General features: G+C 48.4%; 1 protein-coding gene across 4 annotated transcripts in view; it reads left to right on the forward strand.

The window, feature by feature from the left end:
• LOC145358150 (tubulin beta-4B chain-like) overlaps positions 1-16,643 on the forward strand; it is a 98,242-nt gene that overhangs the window by 15,630 nt on the left and 65,969 nt on the right. Inside the window, exon 1 of one of the 4 annotated variants that reach the window (XM_080211854.1) lies at positions 16,271-16,345. The exons of the other annotated variants lie outside the window; for them this stretch is intronic. The gene's annotated coding sequence lies outside the window, so the exon portion shown is untranslated. Of the gene's footprint in view, positions 1-16,270; positions 16,346-16,643 lie in introns of those variants that run through there. 4 annotated transcript variants of the gene reach the window in all.

Here is a 16,643-nt window from a genome sequence, read left to right on the forward strand (position 1 = left end):
CCTCACTGCTAGAGGATCAGTACTGAGGAAGTTCCTCAGTACCGGAGGGTCGGTACTGAGACATGGCCTCAGTGTTGATGTGTAGCTCTCCCTCTGTACTTACAGAGTAGGTGACTCACTAATGAGGCAACAATGCATGGTCATTGGGTCAGTACTGAGAGAGTGCCACACAGTGGGTCAGCATTAAGAGATTGCTGCGCTCTCGGAGGGTCAGTAATGTGGGAGAATTGAACAGTCGGTGGGTCAATATTGATGGAGTGCTGTAGCATTAGTGCATCAGTACTGAATGTGCACCTCAGTGTCAGTGGATCAGTATTGAGTCTGCACTGCACAGTCAAGGGGGTCAGTACTGACAGAATGCCTCACTGACAGAGGTTCAATATTGATGGAGTGTCTCACTGCAGGAGGGTTAGAATTGAGGGAGTACCTTACTGCAGGAGAGTCAGTATTGAGAGAGCGCCACACTAATGGCAGGTCATATTGAGAGAACGGCACACTACCGGATGGTCAGTATAGAGGGCGTGCATACCTGCCAGTGTGTCAGTATTGAGGGAGTGCCACGTTGCTGGAGGGTAAGTATTGAGAGACACTCACTGCCAGAGGGTCAGTATTGAATGAACACCAAATTGCCGGAGGGTCACTACTAAAGGAATGCCTTGCTGCCAGAGGGTCAGTATTAAGGGAGCGCTGCACTGTCCATGGGTCAGTACTGAGGGTGTGCCATACAGTCAGTGGATCGGTATTTAGGGTGCGCCACACCGTCAGTGGATCAGTATCGAGGGAGTGCTGCACAGTCACTGGGTCAGTATTGCAGAAGCACTGCACAGTTGGTGAGTCAGTAATGAGGCTGCACTGCACTGTCAGATGGTCAGTAATGAGGCTGCATTGTACTGTCAGATGGTCAGTAATGAGGAATTGCCACACTGAATCACAGAATCGGCCAGAGGATTAATACTGAGAGAACGCCTCACTGTTGGAGAGTAAGCACTAACTGAATCCTGCGCTGTTGATTTTGTCAGTTTTGAGGGAGCGCTGCATAATCGGTAGGTCAGTAATGAGGGAACGCTGCACTCTTGGAGGGCAATTTTTCAGGGAGCGCCGCACTGCTGGAGGCTAAGTACTGATTAAGCAGTAAGAACTGTGGTGCTCCCTCAGTACTGACCCACTATTTGGTCAGTTTTGCAAGTACATTGCACAATTTGTGGTTCAGTATTGAGGCAGGCACTGTCAGATAGTCAGTACTGATTAATGCCTCACTATTGCAGGATCAGTACTGAGGTACTGCCTTACTGGTGGAGGGTTGATATTAAGGGAATGTCTCACTGCCAGGATCAGTTATGAGAGTGGACCTCATTGTTAGAGCTTCTGCATGGTTGGTGGGTCATAATTGAGGGAATGCCTCACTGGCACAGGTTCAGTATTGGGAGTGCGTCTCAGTGTTGGTGGATTAATATTGAGGGAGCAACTTGGTGTCAGTGGATTATTGCTGAAGGAGTGCTACACTGTTAGAGGTTGAGTATTGAGGGAGCGGTGCAAATCGGTGGGTCAATGCTGAGATAGTACTGCACTGTTAGAGATTTGCTGTTGAAGGTGTGGCACACAGTCGGTGGGTCACTATTAAGCCAGTGCTGCAGAGTCAGTGGGTCAGTAATGATGGGACAATGGACTGTCAGATTGTCAGAATCTGTGGTGGATTCCAAGAAAAGAAATTTGTGGCATGTCTAGGAGATGGCTTTTTGGAGCAGCTTGTGGTGGACCTCACTAGGGAAGAGGCAATTGTGGATTTGGTGATGTGTAATGAGGTAGACTTGATAAGGGAGCTTAAGGTGAAGGAACCCTTGGGAGGAGGCAGTGACCATATATATTGGAATTCACGATGGCTGATGAGGGATGTCAGTGACAGCATAAAAGAAAAAGCATACAATGTGGCAAAAACTAGAGGCAAGCTTTTAAAGGCCAACATAGGACAACTAAAAAATAAATAAGGAGGGAGGGGGGCAGATGATGAAAGATGAGGTGAAGCTAGAGTCCATTATTAAGGATGAGATTTTGGAATACTTGGAAGTACATGGTAAAATAGGGCAAAACATGGTTTCATCAAGGGCAGGTCATGCCTGACAATTAGCAATACCTGCAGTGAATTGAACATAAGAACATAAGAACATAAGAAATAGGAGCAGGAGTAGGCCATCTAGCCCTTCGAGCCTGCCCCGCCATTCAATAAGATCATGGCTGATCTGTCGCTGCTCAGTTCCACTTTCCCGCCCTCTCCCCATAACCCTTAATCCCCTCTCTTATCAAGAACCCATCAACCCGCTTCTTAAAAATATTTAGCGAGGCAGCCTCCACCACTTCAACGGGCAGAGAATTCCAGAGATTCACCACCCTTTGAGTGAAGAAGTTCCTCCTCAACTCCGTTCTAAACCGCCTCCCCTTTATCTTGAGGCTGTGCCCCCTAGTCCTACTGTCTTTTTTGAGCAGGAAGAGTCTCTCCACCTCTATCCTATCCATCCCATTCATCATCTTATACATCTCAATGAGATCTCCCCTCATTCTTCAATTGAAACTGTGATTTCTCAGCCTTGTAACTTGTAGCAGAACTCAAGGCAGTGATAAAGCCACGCTGGCTTCTAGCTTTTAGCAAACGCAAAATTTTCATTCCAGAAAGGCAAGAAAACTGCTTCCAACATAGCAGAATTTTTATAACAGGAAGAGAGGCACAGAAATACTGCCTTTCAGTCTGGATTCCGTATAGCTTCTAACTAAAACTGAAAGTGATTCTTGGATTTCTGTGTGAAGGAATCACCTGACTCCGACTCGTCAATCAATTTTCCTCCAACACTTAAAAAGGTCATAAACTTCCAGAAAGTGCATTAGGCCCAGAATAAAAATAAACAAAATCTCATCTAAACCATTTAAGCAGCAATAAAAGGCACTCTTGTCTGTTTATAACTGCAGAGAACATGATAACAAACACATTTCTTAAAGACACAGTAGCATCACGTGTGGGAGTGCCTCACAGCCATTGAGTTAGTATTGACACATGCCACACTCTTGATGGGTCAGTATTGAGGGAGTGTCGCATAGTTGGTGGGTGAGTATTGCGGGAGTACTGCACAGTTTGATTCCCAGCTTGGGTCGCTGTGGTCACTGTATGTGTGGACTATGCATGTTCCCCCATGTCTGCGTGGGTTTTCTCTAGGTGCTCCAGTTTCCTCCCACAGTTGAAAAGACATGCTGGTTAGGTGCATTGGCCATGCTGAAAATTCTCTCTCATACCTGAGCAGACGCCAGTTGTAGCGACCAGGGGATTTTCACAGTAACTTAATTGCAGTATTAATGTGACACAAATAATAAATATTGAGGGAGTTCCGCACAGTCGGTGGGCCAGCATTGAGGGAGTTCGGCGCAGTCGGTGGAGCCGGTAGCGAGGGAGCCCGGTGCAGTCGGTGGGGCCAGTGGTGTGGGAGCCTGGCGCAGTCGGTGGGGCCGGTGGCGGAGCTCGGCGCAGTCGGTGGGGCCGGTGGAGAGTGAGTTCGGCGCAGTCGGTGGGGCCGGTGGCGAGGGAGCTCGGCGCAGTCGGTGGGGCCGGTGGCGGGGGGGCTCGGAGCAGTCGGCGGGGCCGGTGGCGGGGGGGGCTCGGAGCAGTTGGTGGGGCCGGTGGCGAGGGAGCTCGGCGCAGTCGGCGGGGCCGGTGGCGGGGGGGGTCTCGGCGCAGTCGGTGGGGCCGGTGGCGGGGGGGGGGGCTCGGCGCAGTCGGTGGGGCCGGTGGCGGGGGGGGAAGGGGGGCTCGGCGCAGTCGGTGGGGCCGGTGGCGGGGGGGCTCGGAGCAGTTGGCGGGGCCAGTGGCGGGGGGGCTCGGAGCAGTCGGTGGGGCCGGTGGCGAGGGAGCTCGGCGGGGCCGGTGGCGGGGGGGGGGGGGGGGGCTCGGCGCAGTCGGCGGGGCCGGTGGCGGGGGGGGGGGGGGCTCGGAGCAGTCGGCGGGGCCGGTGGCGGGGGGGCTCGGAGCAGTCGGCGGGGCCGGTGGCGGGGGGGGCTCGGAGCAGTCGGCGGGGCCGGTGGCGAGGGAGCTTGGCGCAGTTGGCGGGGCCGGTGGCGGGGGGGGGGCTCGGCGCAGTCGGCGGGGCCGGTGGTGGGGGGGCTCGGAGCAGTCGGCGGGGCCGGTGGCGGGGGGGGGGGGGCTCGGAGCAGTCGGCGGGGCCGGTGGCGGGGAGGGGGGGGGGGGTGCTCGGAGCAGTTGGCGGGGCCGGTGGCGGGGGGGGGGGGCTCGGAGCAGTCGGCGGGGCCGGTGGCGGGGGGGGGGGGGCTCGGAGCAGTCGGCGGGGCCGGTGGCAGGGGGGGGCTCGGAGCAGTCGGCGGGGCCAGTGGCGGGGGGGCTCGCCACAGTGCCACCTGGTCGCGAGGTCGGTAATGTCTGCAATACTGTGCCAAACTCACTCGCTACCGGCTCCACCGACTATGCCAAACTCACTCGCTACCGGCTCCACCGACTATGCCAAACTCACTCGCTACCGGCTCCACCGACTGCACCGATCTCACTCGCTACCGGCTCCACCGACTATGCCAAACTCACTCGCTACTGGCTCCGCTGACTGCGCCGATCTCACTCGCTACCGGCTCCACCGACTGCGCCAAACTCACTCGCTACCGTGCTGTGCAGTTGCAAGTTCACTATAGAGCAGTGTGATTGGCCTTTCAATTCTGCAATCATCTTCCTGTCACGACACAGCTCCTACATCGCTTGTGACAGTGGCGACTTTGGAGGGTTCCAAAAAATTTGGCGTAGCTAAAACAGGTGCTTTTAAATTTTCAAATGTCTCCTGGCATTGTTCTGTACTGAAATTTTGTGTTCTTTAACAAATCCAGTAATGTTGCCACTATGCTACTAAAGTTTGGTACAGATTTCCTGTAGAATCTTCTCAGTCCCAAAAATCATAGCACTTGTGCTTATTTGAGGATGGTCTTGGAAATTCCTCTCTGACCATCATCTCCATGTTTCTTGGTGACATCTGTCTACATCCGATGTTGCGTCCTAAGAATTTCACTTCCGTCTTTGCAAATTCTGTTTTTGCCAAGTTTATGACCAACTTTGCCTTGCGCGGTCTCGCGAAGAACTCTGCCAAATTTTCCATGTGATCTTTCCATGAGCGCCAAAGATCAGTAAGTCATCTATGTAGAGACACAATTAATCAATCCTGCACAACTCTATTCCTAAGCCTTTGAAAAGTGGCTGGTGCGTTTTTCATCCCAAAGGGCATTACTTTAAATTGATATAGCCCATTTGGGGTTACAAAGACAGGAACTTCTTTTGTTCTCTCCAACAAAGGTACTTGCCAATAATTGTGAAGTCCTACTACTTCTACACAATCCTCCATCTTTGGAATTGGGTACGAGTCAGATTTAGTCACAGCATTGACCTTCCAATAATCTACACAGAATCATTGAGTACCATCAGGTTTGGGGACCAACATGATCGATGAACTTCACTCGCTTTGACTCGGCTCTGTGACGCCTTCTTGTAGCGTCACTTCCTCTTCCTTCTGAACCTGTGCTGCTTTGAGAGGATTAAGCCAAAAGAGGTTTTTTTATCGAAACAGCATTCCCTATGTCAACCTCTTTATCGTTAGTCCTCCCTGTTCTGTTTCTACATAGGTCCTCATAGCAGTGTAACAAGTCTTTGAATTCAGTTCTCTGTTCCTGAGACAGATAGCTCACTACCCTATTCCATTCCTTAAGGACTTCTTCATTATTCAATTTATTCTGAGGCACATCAAAATCCAAATCATCTGGATTTGATTCCTCATTCTGAGTAGCCACTATGTGGAGATGCCAGCATTGGACTGGGATGGGCACAGTAAGATTTCTCACAACACCAGGTGACTCACCTGATGAAGGAGCAGTGCTCTGAAAGCTCGTGCTACCAAATAATTTGGTCTTTAACCTGGTGTTGTGAGACTTCTTACTATGCTCATTCTGAGTGGCAGTAACTACTGCCTGTTTGTCCAGTTCCCTTTCCCTGTCATAGCACCAATACTTCGTCCCCATGAGCAAGCGTATGGATTTTGGATTTCTTATCTGTTTCTTGCTATATTAGGTGCTGTGCCACCTTCAAATGTTGTCTAGCTAACTTACCCAATCTGTTTAACCTTTCTCTCACCTCATACATAATCCAATTGTGGGATCTCTGACCTCAGACCTACCAACTTTTCCTTAATTAATTTTAAAAGACCTTTTACGTTGTGTCCAAATATCAACTCAAATGGAGTAAACTGAGTCGCTTTGTCTGGAGCATCTATAATAGCAAATAATATAATTGGATTACCTTTATCTCAATCATAAGAACATAAGAAATAGGAGCAGGAGTAGGCCATTTAGCCCTTTGAGCCTGCCCCGCCATTGAATAAGATCATGGCTGATCTGAAGTGGATCAGTTCCACTTTCCCGCTTTCTCCCATAACCCTTAATTCCCTGTCTATCAGAAACCTATCTACCCGTGACTTAAATATATTTAGCGAGGTAGCCTCCACCACTTCAATGGGCAGAGAATTCTAGAGATTCACCACCCTTGAGTGAAGAAGTTCCTCCTCAACTCCGTTCTAAACTGCCCCCCCATCTTGAGGCTGTGCCCTCTAGTCCTGCTATCCTTTCTAAGCGGGAAGAATCTCTCTACCTCTACCCTATCCATCCCTTTCATTATCTTATACGTCTCTATAAGATCCCCCCTCGTCCTTCTAAACTCCAACGAGTACAGACCCCAGTCTATTTAGTCTCTCTTCATAGTCCAATCCCCTCATCTCTGGTATCAGCCTAGTGAACCTCCTCTGCACTCCCTCCAAGGCCAATATATCCTTGCGCAAGTGCGGCGACCAAAACTGCACACAGTACTCCAGCTGTGACCTCACCAGTACCCTGTACAGTTGCAGCAAGACCTCCCTACTTTTATATTCTATCCCCCTCGCTATAAAGGCCAGCGTTCCATTCACCTTCTTGATCACCTGCTGCACCTGCAGACTGGGTTTTTGCAACTTGTGCACAAGGACCCCCAGGTCCCTCTGCACCGTAGCATGCTGCAGCTTTTCGCCTTTTAAATAATAATCCCTCCTGCTATTATTTCTGCCAAAGTGGATAACCTCACACTTGCTAACATTATACTCCATCTGCCAGGTCCTCGCCCACTCGCTCAGCCTATCCAGATCCCTCTGCAGTCTTTCCACGCCCTCCACGCAATTTGTTTTTCCACTCATCTTTGTGTCATCAGCAAATTTCATCACCCTACACTCAGCCCCCTCCTCCAGATCATCTATATCAATGGTAAATAGCTGAGGCCCCAGCACCGATCCCTGCAGCACTCCACTAGTCACCAACCGCCAATCAGAATAGCACCCATTGATACCAACTCTCTGCTTCCTATTAGACAACCAATCCTCTATCCACGCTAACACCTTACCCCCAACACCGTGCACCCTAACCTTCTGTAGCAATCACTTGGGTAATCCTGGCAATAAGCCCGCAACATGATGCCACCGTTCTAATGCTCCTTGGGATTCAAGATGGTACGTGCTTGCTTGTAAAGTGATGTTGAAACTATCCATGACCTCCTTAAATAATTTAACAATAAAATTGGACCCTTGGTCTGACTGAATCTCCCCAAGTAATCCATAACGGGTAAAGAGGGCAAGCAACCTTTTTTGCCTTGACACTCCACAAAGGATCTGCCTCTGGATACCTGGTAGACACATCTATTACAGTTAGCAAATATGGTTATCACTTTTTTGATTTTAAGGAGGGGACCTACATAATCAATTGTAACCCAAATAAAATTCAACCACATCTTTATGTATTCCAGGCCAATAAAAACACTTCTGTATTTTAGCTTGAGTCTTCCACACTCCTACATGCCTTCCTGCACCTAACTCATATGCAACCCACCATACTCTCTGTCTCTATTCTACTGACAATACAAACTGGTGAACTTCCATCCATTTCTCATCTGCACAAACCAGCCAAGGCCTCCATTTCTGCCTAAAGATTTTATCCTTAAGGTAATAGCATTCTGAACTACAACCTGATTCCTTTTTTGAGATGCATAATATACATAGAACATAGAACACTACAGCACAAACAGGCCCTTCGGCCCACAAGTTGCGCCGACCACATCACCTACCAACCTACAGACCTATCTATAACCCTCAATCTCATTAAACCCCATATACTCATCCAGAAGTCTTTTAAAAGACCCCAGCGAGTTCGCCTCCACCACCACTGACGGCAGCCGATTCCATTCACTCACCACCCTCTGAGTGAAAAACTTACCCCTAACATCACTTCTGAACCTCCCTCCCCGCACCTTAAATCTGTGTCCTCTCGTAGCGACCATTTCAAACCGGGGAAATAGCCTCTGAGAGTCCACCCTATCTATTCCTCTCAACATTTTGTAAACTTCTATCAGGTCGCCTCTCAACCTTCGTCTCTCCAGGGAAAAGAGTCCCAGCTCCCTCAACCTAACTTCATAAGGCATGCCTCCCAGTCCAGGCAACATCCTTGTAAATCTCCTCTGCACCCTTTCAATAGCTTCTACATCTTTCCTATAGTGAGGCGACCAGAACTGCGCACAATACTCCAAATGAGGCCTGACAAGGGTCTTATAAAGTTCCAGCATTACCTCCCGACTCCTAAACTCAATCCCTCGATTAATGAAGGCCAGTACACCATACGCCTTCTTGACCACCTCCTCCACCTGCGAGGCCGATTTAAGAGTCCTGTGGACCCGGACCCCAAGATCCTTCTGCTCCTCAACACTACTCAGACTTCTGCCCTTAATAGTGTACTCGTTCATCCCGTTGGTTCTGCCAAAATGGACGACAACACATTTATCCGCGTTGAAGTCCATCTGCCACTTCTCCGCCCAGTCCTGCATCCTATCTATGTCCTATCTACATCTTTTATTGTCTCGTCTTTCTGTTGTAACTCCATTCATCTTTCAGAACTAAACACCTCTGCTTGATCCTCTACCTGCTTAGGTTTTTCCTTTACTGATTCATCAGTGTCAGCTAACTGGACCTCAACTCTTTCATCTTTCTCATTTGTTCTCCCTGTTTTATGGCTGAGAGGTCTTGTAACCACAGAGTCTGGAAAAATTCTAGGGTATTTTTCTTTTAACACCTCAATTCCCTGGTTTCTTTTGGCTTTTCCACTACAATGGGCATCACACCCACCACTGGTCAGCTATATTGCTTCCAAGAAGAAACTGTATTACTGGAATAGCTAAGTTTTCCATCACCCCCACTATTGCTTCCCCAGACTGGATTTGACTTTCTAGCCTTATCTTACACAGAGGAACACCACTACTCTCTCCATTTATTCCACAGATTACCATTCTATTGGGCAATATTTCAGATGGCCTGCAAATATTTTCATCTCTCACTATTAGCTATATAATAGCTCTCATGTATCTGAATATGTAACTTCTTTACTACTCTCACTGCTCTATCTGAATAAACCTTACCACACATGTGAAATCATTGAAAAGATCAGGCGCTATCATACAATCCAGCCCATGCTTAGGCTATGCACTCTCCTTCAGCTCCTCGACTTCTCAGGATTTCCTTCACTGTTTTGGTTAATATCATAGATCATAGATACCCTACATTGCAGAAACGGACCATTTGGCCCATCGAGTCTGCACCAACCACGATCCCATCCAGGCCCTATCCCCATATCCCTACATATTCACCCACTAATCCCTCTAACCTATGCATCCCAGGACACTAAGGAGCAATTTTTAAGAACATAAGAAATAGGAGCAGGAGTAGGCCTTCTAGCCCCTCAAGCCTGCCCCGCCATTCAGTAAGATCATGGCTGATCTGAAGTGGCTCAGTTCCACTTTCCTGCTTTCTCGCCATAACCCTTAATTCCCTTGCCTACCAAAAACCTATCTACCTGCATCTTAAATATATTTAGCGAGGTAGCCTCCACCACTTCAACGGGCAGAGAATTCCAGAGATTCACCACCCTTTGAGTGAAGAAGTTCCTCCTCAACTCTGTTCTAAACTGCCCCCCCCTTATCTTCAGGCTGTGCCCTCTAGTCCTGCTGTCCCTTCTGAGCAGGAAGAACCTGTCCACCTCTACCCTATCCACCCCCTTCATCATCTTATATGTCTCAATAAGATCCCCCCTCATCCTTCTAAACTCCAACGAGTACAAGACCAGTCTATTCAGCCTCTTTTCATAGCTCAACCCCCTCAACTCCGGTATCAGCCTAGTATGGCCAATCAACCTAACCAAAACATCTTTTGACTGTTGGAGGAAACTGGAGCACCCGGAGGAAACCCACGCAGACACGAGGAGAATGTGCAGACTCCACACAGGCAGTGACCCAAGCTGGGAATTGAACCCAGGTCCCTGGAGCTGTGAAGCAGCAGTGCTAACCACTGTGCTACCGTGCCACCTGCCACCCACCCGGTGTTTGGGATGTATAAACAAAGAGCAAATTCAATGATATATTGCTGGAACTGTTGCTAGGTGCAGCCAAGGGCAAGAGGGATATACTTTTTACCAGCAATGAAAGGAAGAATTCTGCCACACTTGTCAGGAAGACATGGTTGAAGGAAACTGAGGACGTGAGCAGCAGGGGTGGGATTATGGATGTGGGAACCAATTTAATGGCCTAATCAAATCAGAAATAGTGAGTTGATTTGCTTATTCACTCAAAGCCTATACTTGAAGCCCTGTTCTTTCACTCTGTCATTCTCCATCACATCACTCATCATACCCACTCAAATTTCAGCAGTACCCAGAAATCACACTCTGTATTTCATGACATCGCCAATTACCCATCCATCATTGACACTTGTCCCAAACCTTCTGCAGTGCATCCTTACGCATCTGTCTGAATGCTATCCTCACTGAATATATTACACCTGTTGGATAAAGCAGACTGTCAGTCACTCACAGGTCTGCTTCCTCACCCTTTGTAGAAGAGAGTACAGAATCCAATCAAGAGAGACAGAACTGGTGGTGAAACAGTTACAGTAGTATTTCTCTTCCGTTTCTTTGGCACTGGTTGGGATTGATTATCCAACTAGTAACTAATTTACCACATCCTTTTTCCCATGCCTTTCTCAAGCCACCAACATTGTGATTTTGCGTGTCCCACCTTATTAAAGTGAAAACACCTGAGGTCTTTCACCTCCTTTCCACCCTCTTGCATTTCTTTTTTCATGTGGTAAACTGTTCCCAGTATGATCTATTTTTTGTCCTTCGTTGAAGGAACTCACTCTTTCTCAATTTCTATCCCTCATGGAATGAAATTGCTGCTGAGAAGCTAGATTTTAATCTATGCACCAATTCATCTGCCATCTCTACAGCTCTTCTTGCTGTTTTTAACACTCTTCTTCAACATAATTTCTTATCACTTATGGAAGGGAGCTTTTAAACTCCTCCAGCAGAATAATATTTTTAAGAGTCTGATAAGTCTTTTCTATCTTGAATGCACTCGCTCATCTCTCGAAGTTGCTCTGTTTAATTCTTTCAAACTCGATACAAGTCTGACCTGATTGCTTTCTTACATTTCTGAACAGTTGTCTATATGCCTCAGTACCAATTCCTAGGCAGTCAAAATAGCCCTTTTTATCTCTTGATATTTTCCTGACACTTCCTCGGACAGCAATGCAAACACCTCAGTAGCCTGCCTACCAACTTGGTCTGAGTTAACATTACCCACACCTCATCTGGCCAGTTCATCTGTTTAGCCAATTTCTCAAAGGAAGTGAAAAAGGCTTCTGCATCTTTTTCATCAAATTTTGGTAACGTTTGGACATAATTGCACATATCCCTACCAGGTGGTTGGCTACGATGAGTTTGCTAATCATCACTTCTACCTTGCACTTTTACTTCTGTCTTTTTACATCTTTTTGCTTCAAGTTCCAATTTCATCTTTTCCAAATTGACCAATTGTTGCCTTTCTTTATCTTCTGCCTTGGCCTTCCACTCTCTTTCTCTCTCTCTCTTCCTTCTCTCTTTTTTCTCTCTGTCTGAGGATGTTCTGCACAGTCGGGTCAATATTGAGGGAGTGCCACATCGTCAGTAATTCAGTACTGAGGGAATGCTGCATAGTTGGTGAGTCAGTACCACGGGAGTGCTGGGCAGTTGGTTGATCAGTACTGAGAGAATGCTGCACAGTTGGTGGGTCAGTGTTAAGGGAGTGCCGCAAAGCCAATGGGTCAGTTTTCAGGGACTGTCGCACAGCCGATGAGTAGTACTGATGATGTGTCACACGGTTGGTGGGTCAGTATTGAGGCATTGCCTCATTGTGAGTGAATCAGAATTGATGGAGTGCTTCACAGTCAGTGGCTCGTTATTGAAGGAATGCCATGCAGTACTCACGCAATGTCAGTATTGTGGGAGCACTGCACAGTTGCTGGGTCAAAATTGAGGCATTGCTGCATTGTCAGTTGTTCAGAATTAACAGTGTCACACAATGACTAGGTCAGTGCTGATGGAGTGCCGCACAATCGGTGAGTCCGTATTGAGGGAGTGCTGCACAGTCGATGCCTCAGTATTGAGGAGAGCCGCAGAGTCAGTGCGTGAGTATTACTCGAGTACCCCATAGTCACTGGGGGTTCAGTATTGATGAAGTGCCACACAGTTGGTGGGTTAGTATTGAGGGAGTGCCAGACAGTCAGTGGTTCAGTATTCAGGGAATGTCACACAGACCCTGGGTCAAAATTAGAATCAAAGAATTCTTCCAGTGCAGAAGGATGCCATTTGGCCCATTGAGTCTGCACCGACCACAATCCAGGTTCTATTTTTATAACCTCTCATATTTACCCGAATTATCTCCCTGACATTAGGGTTAGTTTATAATATGGCCAAACAACCCAACCAGCACATCCTTGGACTGCAGGAAGTAACTGGAGCACTTGGAGAAAGCCACGCAGACACGGGGGACAATGTGCAAACTCTGCACAGTGACCCGAGGCTGGAATTGAACCCGGGTCCCTGGTGCTATGAGGCAGCAGTGCCAACCACTGTGCCACCCTGCCGCACTCCATATTGACAGAGTGCAGCACAGTCAGTGGGTCAGTATTGTGGGAGTGCCGCATCATCAGTGGACGAGTATTAAAGTAGTGCCACACAATTGCAAGGTGAGTACTGAGTGCTGCACAGTAGGTGGGTCAATAGTGAAGGAGTGTCCACAGTTGGTGGGTCGGTGTTGATAGACTGCAACACAGTTGGTGCACAGTCTGTGGGTCAGTATTCAGTTGTCATGTTGTCGATGGATCAGTATTGAGAGATGGTTGCATTGTCCGTGGGCTAGTAACATGGGAATGTCGCACAGTTGATGGGTCAATATTGATGGAACGGCGCACAGCTGTTTATTCAGCATTGATGGCATTCTGCATAGATGTAGGGTCAGTTTTGAGGGTGGACGACAGAGTCAGTGGGTCAGTATTTGATGACGATCTACCTCAAATTTGGTCAGTCAGTATTGAGGGAATGCCACCTAGTAGGTGATGGAGTGCCTCACATTCGGTGGGCCAGCATTCCAGGAGAGTCTGCAGAAGGATCTAGATAGGCTGGGCGAATGGGCCAGGAAATGGCAAATGGAATTTAATGTTGGCAAGTGTGAGGTGGTCCACTTTGGTAGGAAGAATGGTAGGAAGGACTATTACTTACGTGGCGAAAAACTGCAGCAGGCGACGGTGCAGAGGGACCTCGGGGTCCTTGTGCATGAGTCGCAAAAACCCAGCTTGCAGGTGCAGCAGGTGGTCAGGAAGGCAAATGGGATGCTGGCCTTCATAGCGAGGGGGATTGAATATAAAAGTAGGGAGGTCTTGCTGCAGCTGTATAGGGCATTGGTGAGGCCGCAGCTGGAGTACTGTGTGCAGTTTTGGGCGCCGCACCTGCGCAAGGATATTTTGGCCCTGGAGGGAGTGCAGAGGAGGTTTACTAGGCTGATACCGGAGTTGAGGGGATTGAGCTATGAGGAGAGGCTGAATAAACTAGGCTTGTACTCGTTAGAGTTTAGAAGAATGAGGGGAGATCTCATTGAGACGTATAAGATGATGAATGGGATGGATAGGATAGAGGTGGAGAGACTCTTCCCGCTCAAAAAAGACAGTAGGACTAGGGGGCACAGCCTCAAGATAAAGGGGAGGCGGTTTAGAACGGAGTTGAGGAGGAACTTCTTCACTCAAAGGGTGGTGAATCTCTGGAATTCTCTGCCCGTTGAAGTGGTGGAGGCTGCCTCGCTAAATATTTTTAAGAAGCGGGTTGATGGGTTCTTGATAAGAGAGGGGATTAAGGGTTATGGGGAGAGGGCGGGAAAGTGGAACTGAGCCACAACAGATCAGCCATGATCTTATTGAATGGCGGGGCAGGCTCGAAGGGCTAGATGGCCTACTCCTGCTCCTATTTCTTATGTTCTTATATTCCGGGTGTCCTGCACAATCTTTGAGTTAGTATTGAGGAAATGCCGCAATTCGGTAGGTTGGTGTTGAGCGAATGCCGCACAGTTGGTAGTCAGTATTGAGAGAATGCCGTACAGTCGCTGGGTCGGTATTGAGGGAATGCTGAACAGTCGGTGCATTAGTATTAAAGGTAGACTGTATAGTCGGTGGGTCAGTATTGAGGGAGTGCTGCACAGTCGCTGGGTCATTATTGAGGGAGTGCTGAACAGTCGGTGGGTTAATGTTAAGGGTAGACTGCACAGTTGGTGGCTCAGTATTGATGATGTTCGTAAACTCGGTTGGTCAGAATTGAGGGAATGACGCCCAGTCGATAGGACAGTATTCAGGAACTGCTGCAGTCAGTGATTCCATATTGAGGCAGTGCCACAAAGTTGATGGTTCAGTATTGAGGTAGTTCCGTGTAGTCAATGGGTCAGTACTGATGATGTGCAGTACAGTTGGTGGGTCAGTATTGAGGAAGTGTCGCACAGTTGTTGGGTCAATATTGAGCCATTGCCACACCACCAGTGGGTTAGTATTGAGGGAGGGCTGCACAGTTGGTGGGTCTGTATTGAGGACTGGCCGCATAGTCAGTGTTAAGGGAGTAATTATGGGGTGCCACAGGGTTTGGTCCTTGAGCCCCAGCTATTTATAATTAATATTAATGACTTGGATACAGGGATAAAAGACTCTCGAGGTAAAATTGCAAATGACTGTATAAAGAATAGGCAGGACAGTGAGCTGCAATGAGGAAATAATAACCTTACAAATGGATATAGATAGGATAGGAAAGTGGGCCAAAATGTGGCAAATGGAGTTTAATGTGGCTAGATGTGAAGTCATGTATTTTGGTTGGAAAAATGGAAAAGTGACTTATTATCTAAATGGGGAGAGACTTCAGGGTGCTCTGGTGTAGAAGGATCGGGGTGTCCTCATTCATGAGTCGCAGAAAACTAGCAAATAATAGTCAGTGGCTCAGTATTGAAGGAATGCTGCATAGTTGGTGGGTCAGTAATTATGATGTGCCATACAGTTGTTGGGTCAATATTGGGGCAGTGCTGCACTGTCAATGGTTCAGAATTGACGGAGTGCCACACAGTCACTAGTTCAATAGTGATGGGAGTGCTGCACAGTCGTTGGGTCAGTATTAAGGGACTGCTGCGGTCAGTATTGAAGGAATGGTGCACAGTTGGTGGTCAGTACTGGTGGAGTGCTGCACTGACAGTCTGTCAGTATTGAGAGGGTGCCACACAGTCGCTGGGTCAGTATTAAGAGGGGTTCGATGGGCAGTATTGAGTGCCACATAGTGGCTCAATATGGAAGCAAGTGCTGCACAGTCAGTGGGTCAGTATTGAGGACGTACTGCACACTCAGTGAGTCAGCATTGAGGGAAGTCCGCACAGTCGGTGGGTCAGCAGTGAAGGAGTGCCACACCAATGGTGGTTCAGTATTGATGGAGTGCCACACATTCGTTGGATCAGCACTGGGGAAGTGCCACAGAATCAGTGGGTCAGTATTGAGGGAGTGCCGCACAGTTAGTGGGTCAGTATTGAGGGAGTGCCGCACCATCAATGGAAAAGTATGCAGGGAGTGCTGCAGTGTCAATGGTTCAGAATTGGCAGAGTACCACACAGTTACTGTGTTAGTATTGATGGAGTACTGCACAGTCGGTCTGTCAGGCTTGAAGGAGTGCCACACAGTCAGTGGATCAGCATTGAGAAGTGCCTTGCAGTTGCTGGGTTGGTGCTGAGAGGCTGTCGGTGGGAGGTGTTGAGGGAGTGCCACAGAGTCAGTGACTCAGTGTTGAAGCAATGCCACACAGTTGGTGTGTCAGCTTTGAGGGAGTGTCGTATAGTTGGTGAGAGAGCATTGAGGGAATGCCGCATCATTGATAGGTCAGTATTAATGTAGTGGTGCACAGTTGCTATGGATTAAGTAAATGCCGCACAGTCGCTGGATCAATATTGAGAGACTGTCCCACAGTCAGTGGTTCAGTATTGAGGGTGTGCCGCACAGTTGCTGGGTCTGTTTTAATGGAGTGCTGCAAAGTTGCCTGGCCAGCATTGAGACACTGCTCTGCAGTCAGTGGTTCAGAATTCAGGAAGTGCTGCATAGCCGGGTGGGTCAGAATTCAGGGAGTGCTGCGCAGCTGGTGGGTCAGAATTCAGGGAGTGCTGCGCAGCCGGTGGGTCA

Source organism: Carcharhinus amblyrhynchos, chromosome 25, assembly GCF_965287045.1.
Source record: "Carcharhinus amblyrhynchos chromosome 25, sCarAmb.v2.hapA, whole genome shotgun sequence".
Taxonomy (NCBI): Eukaryota; Metazoa; Chordata; class Chondrichthyes; order Carcharhiniformes; family Carcharhinidae; genus Carcharhinus; species Carcharhinus amblyrhynchos.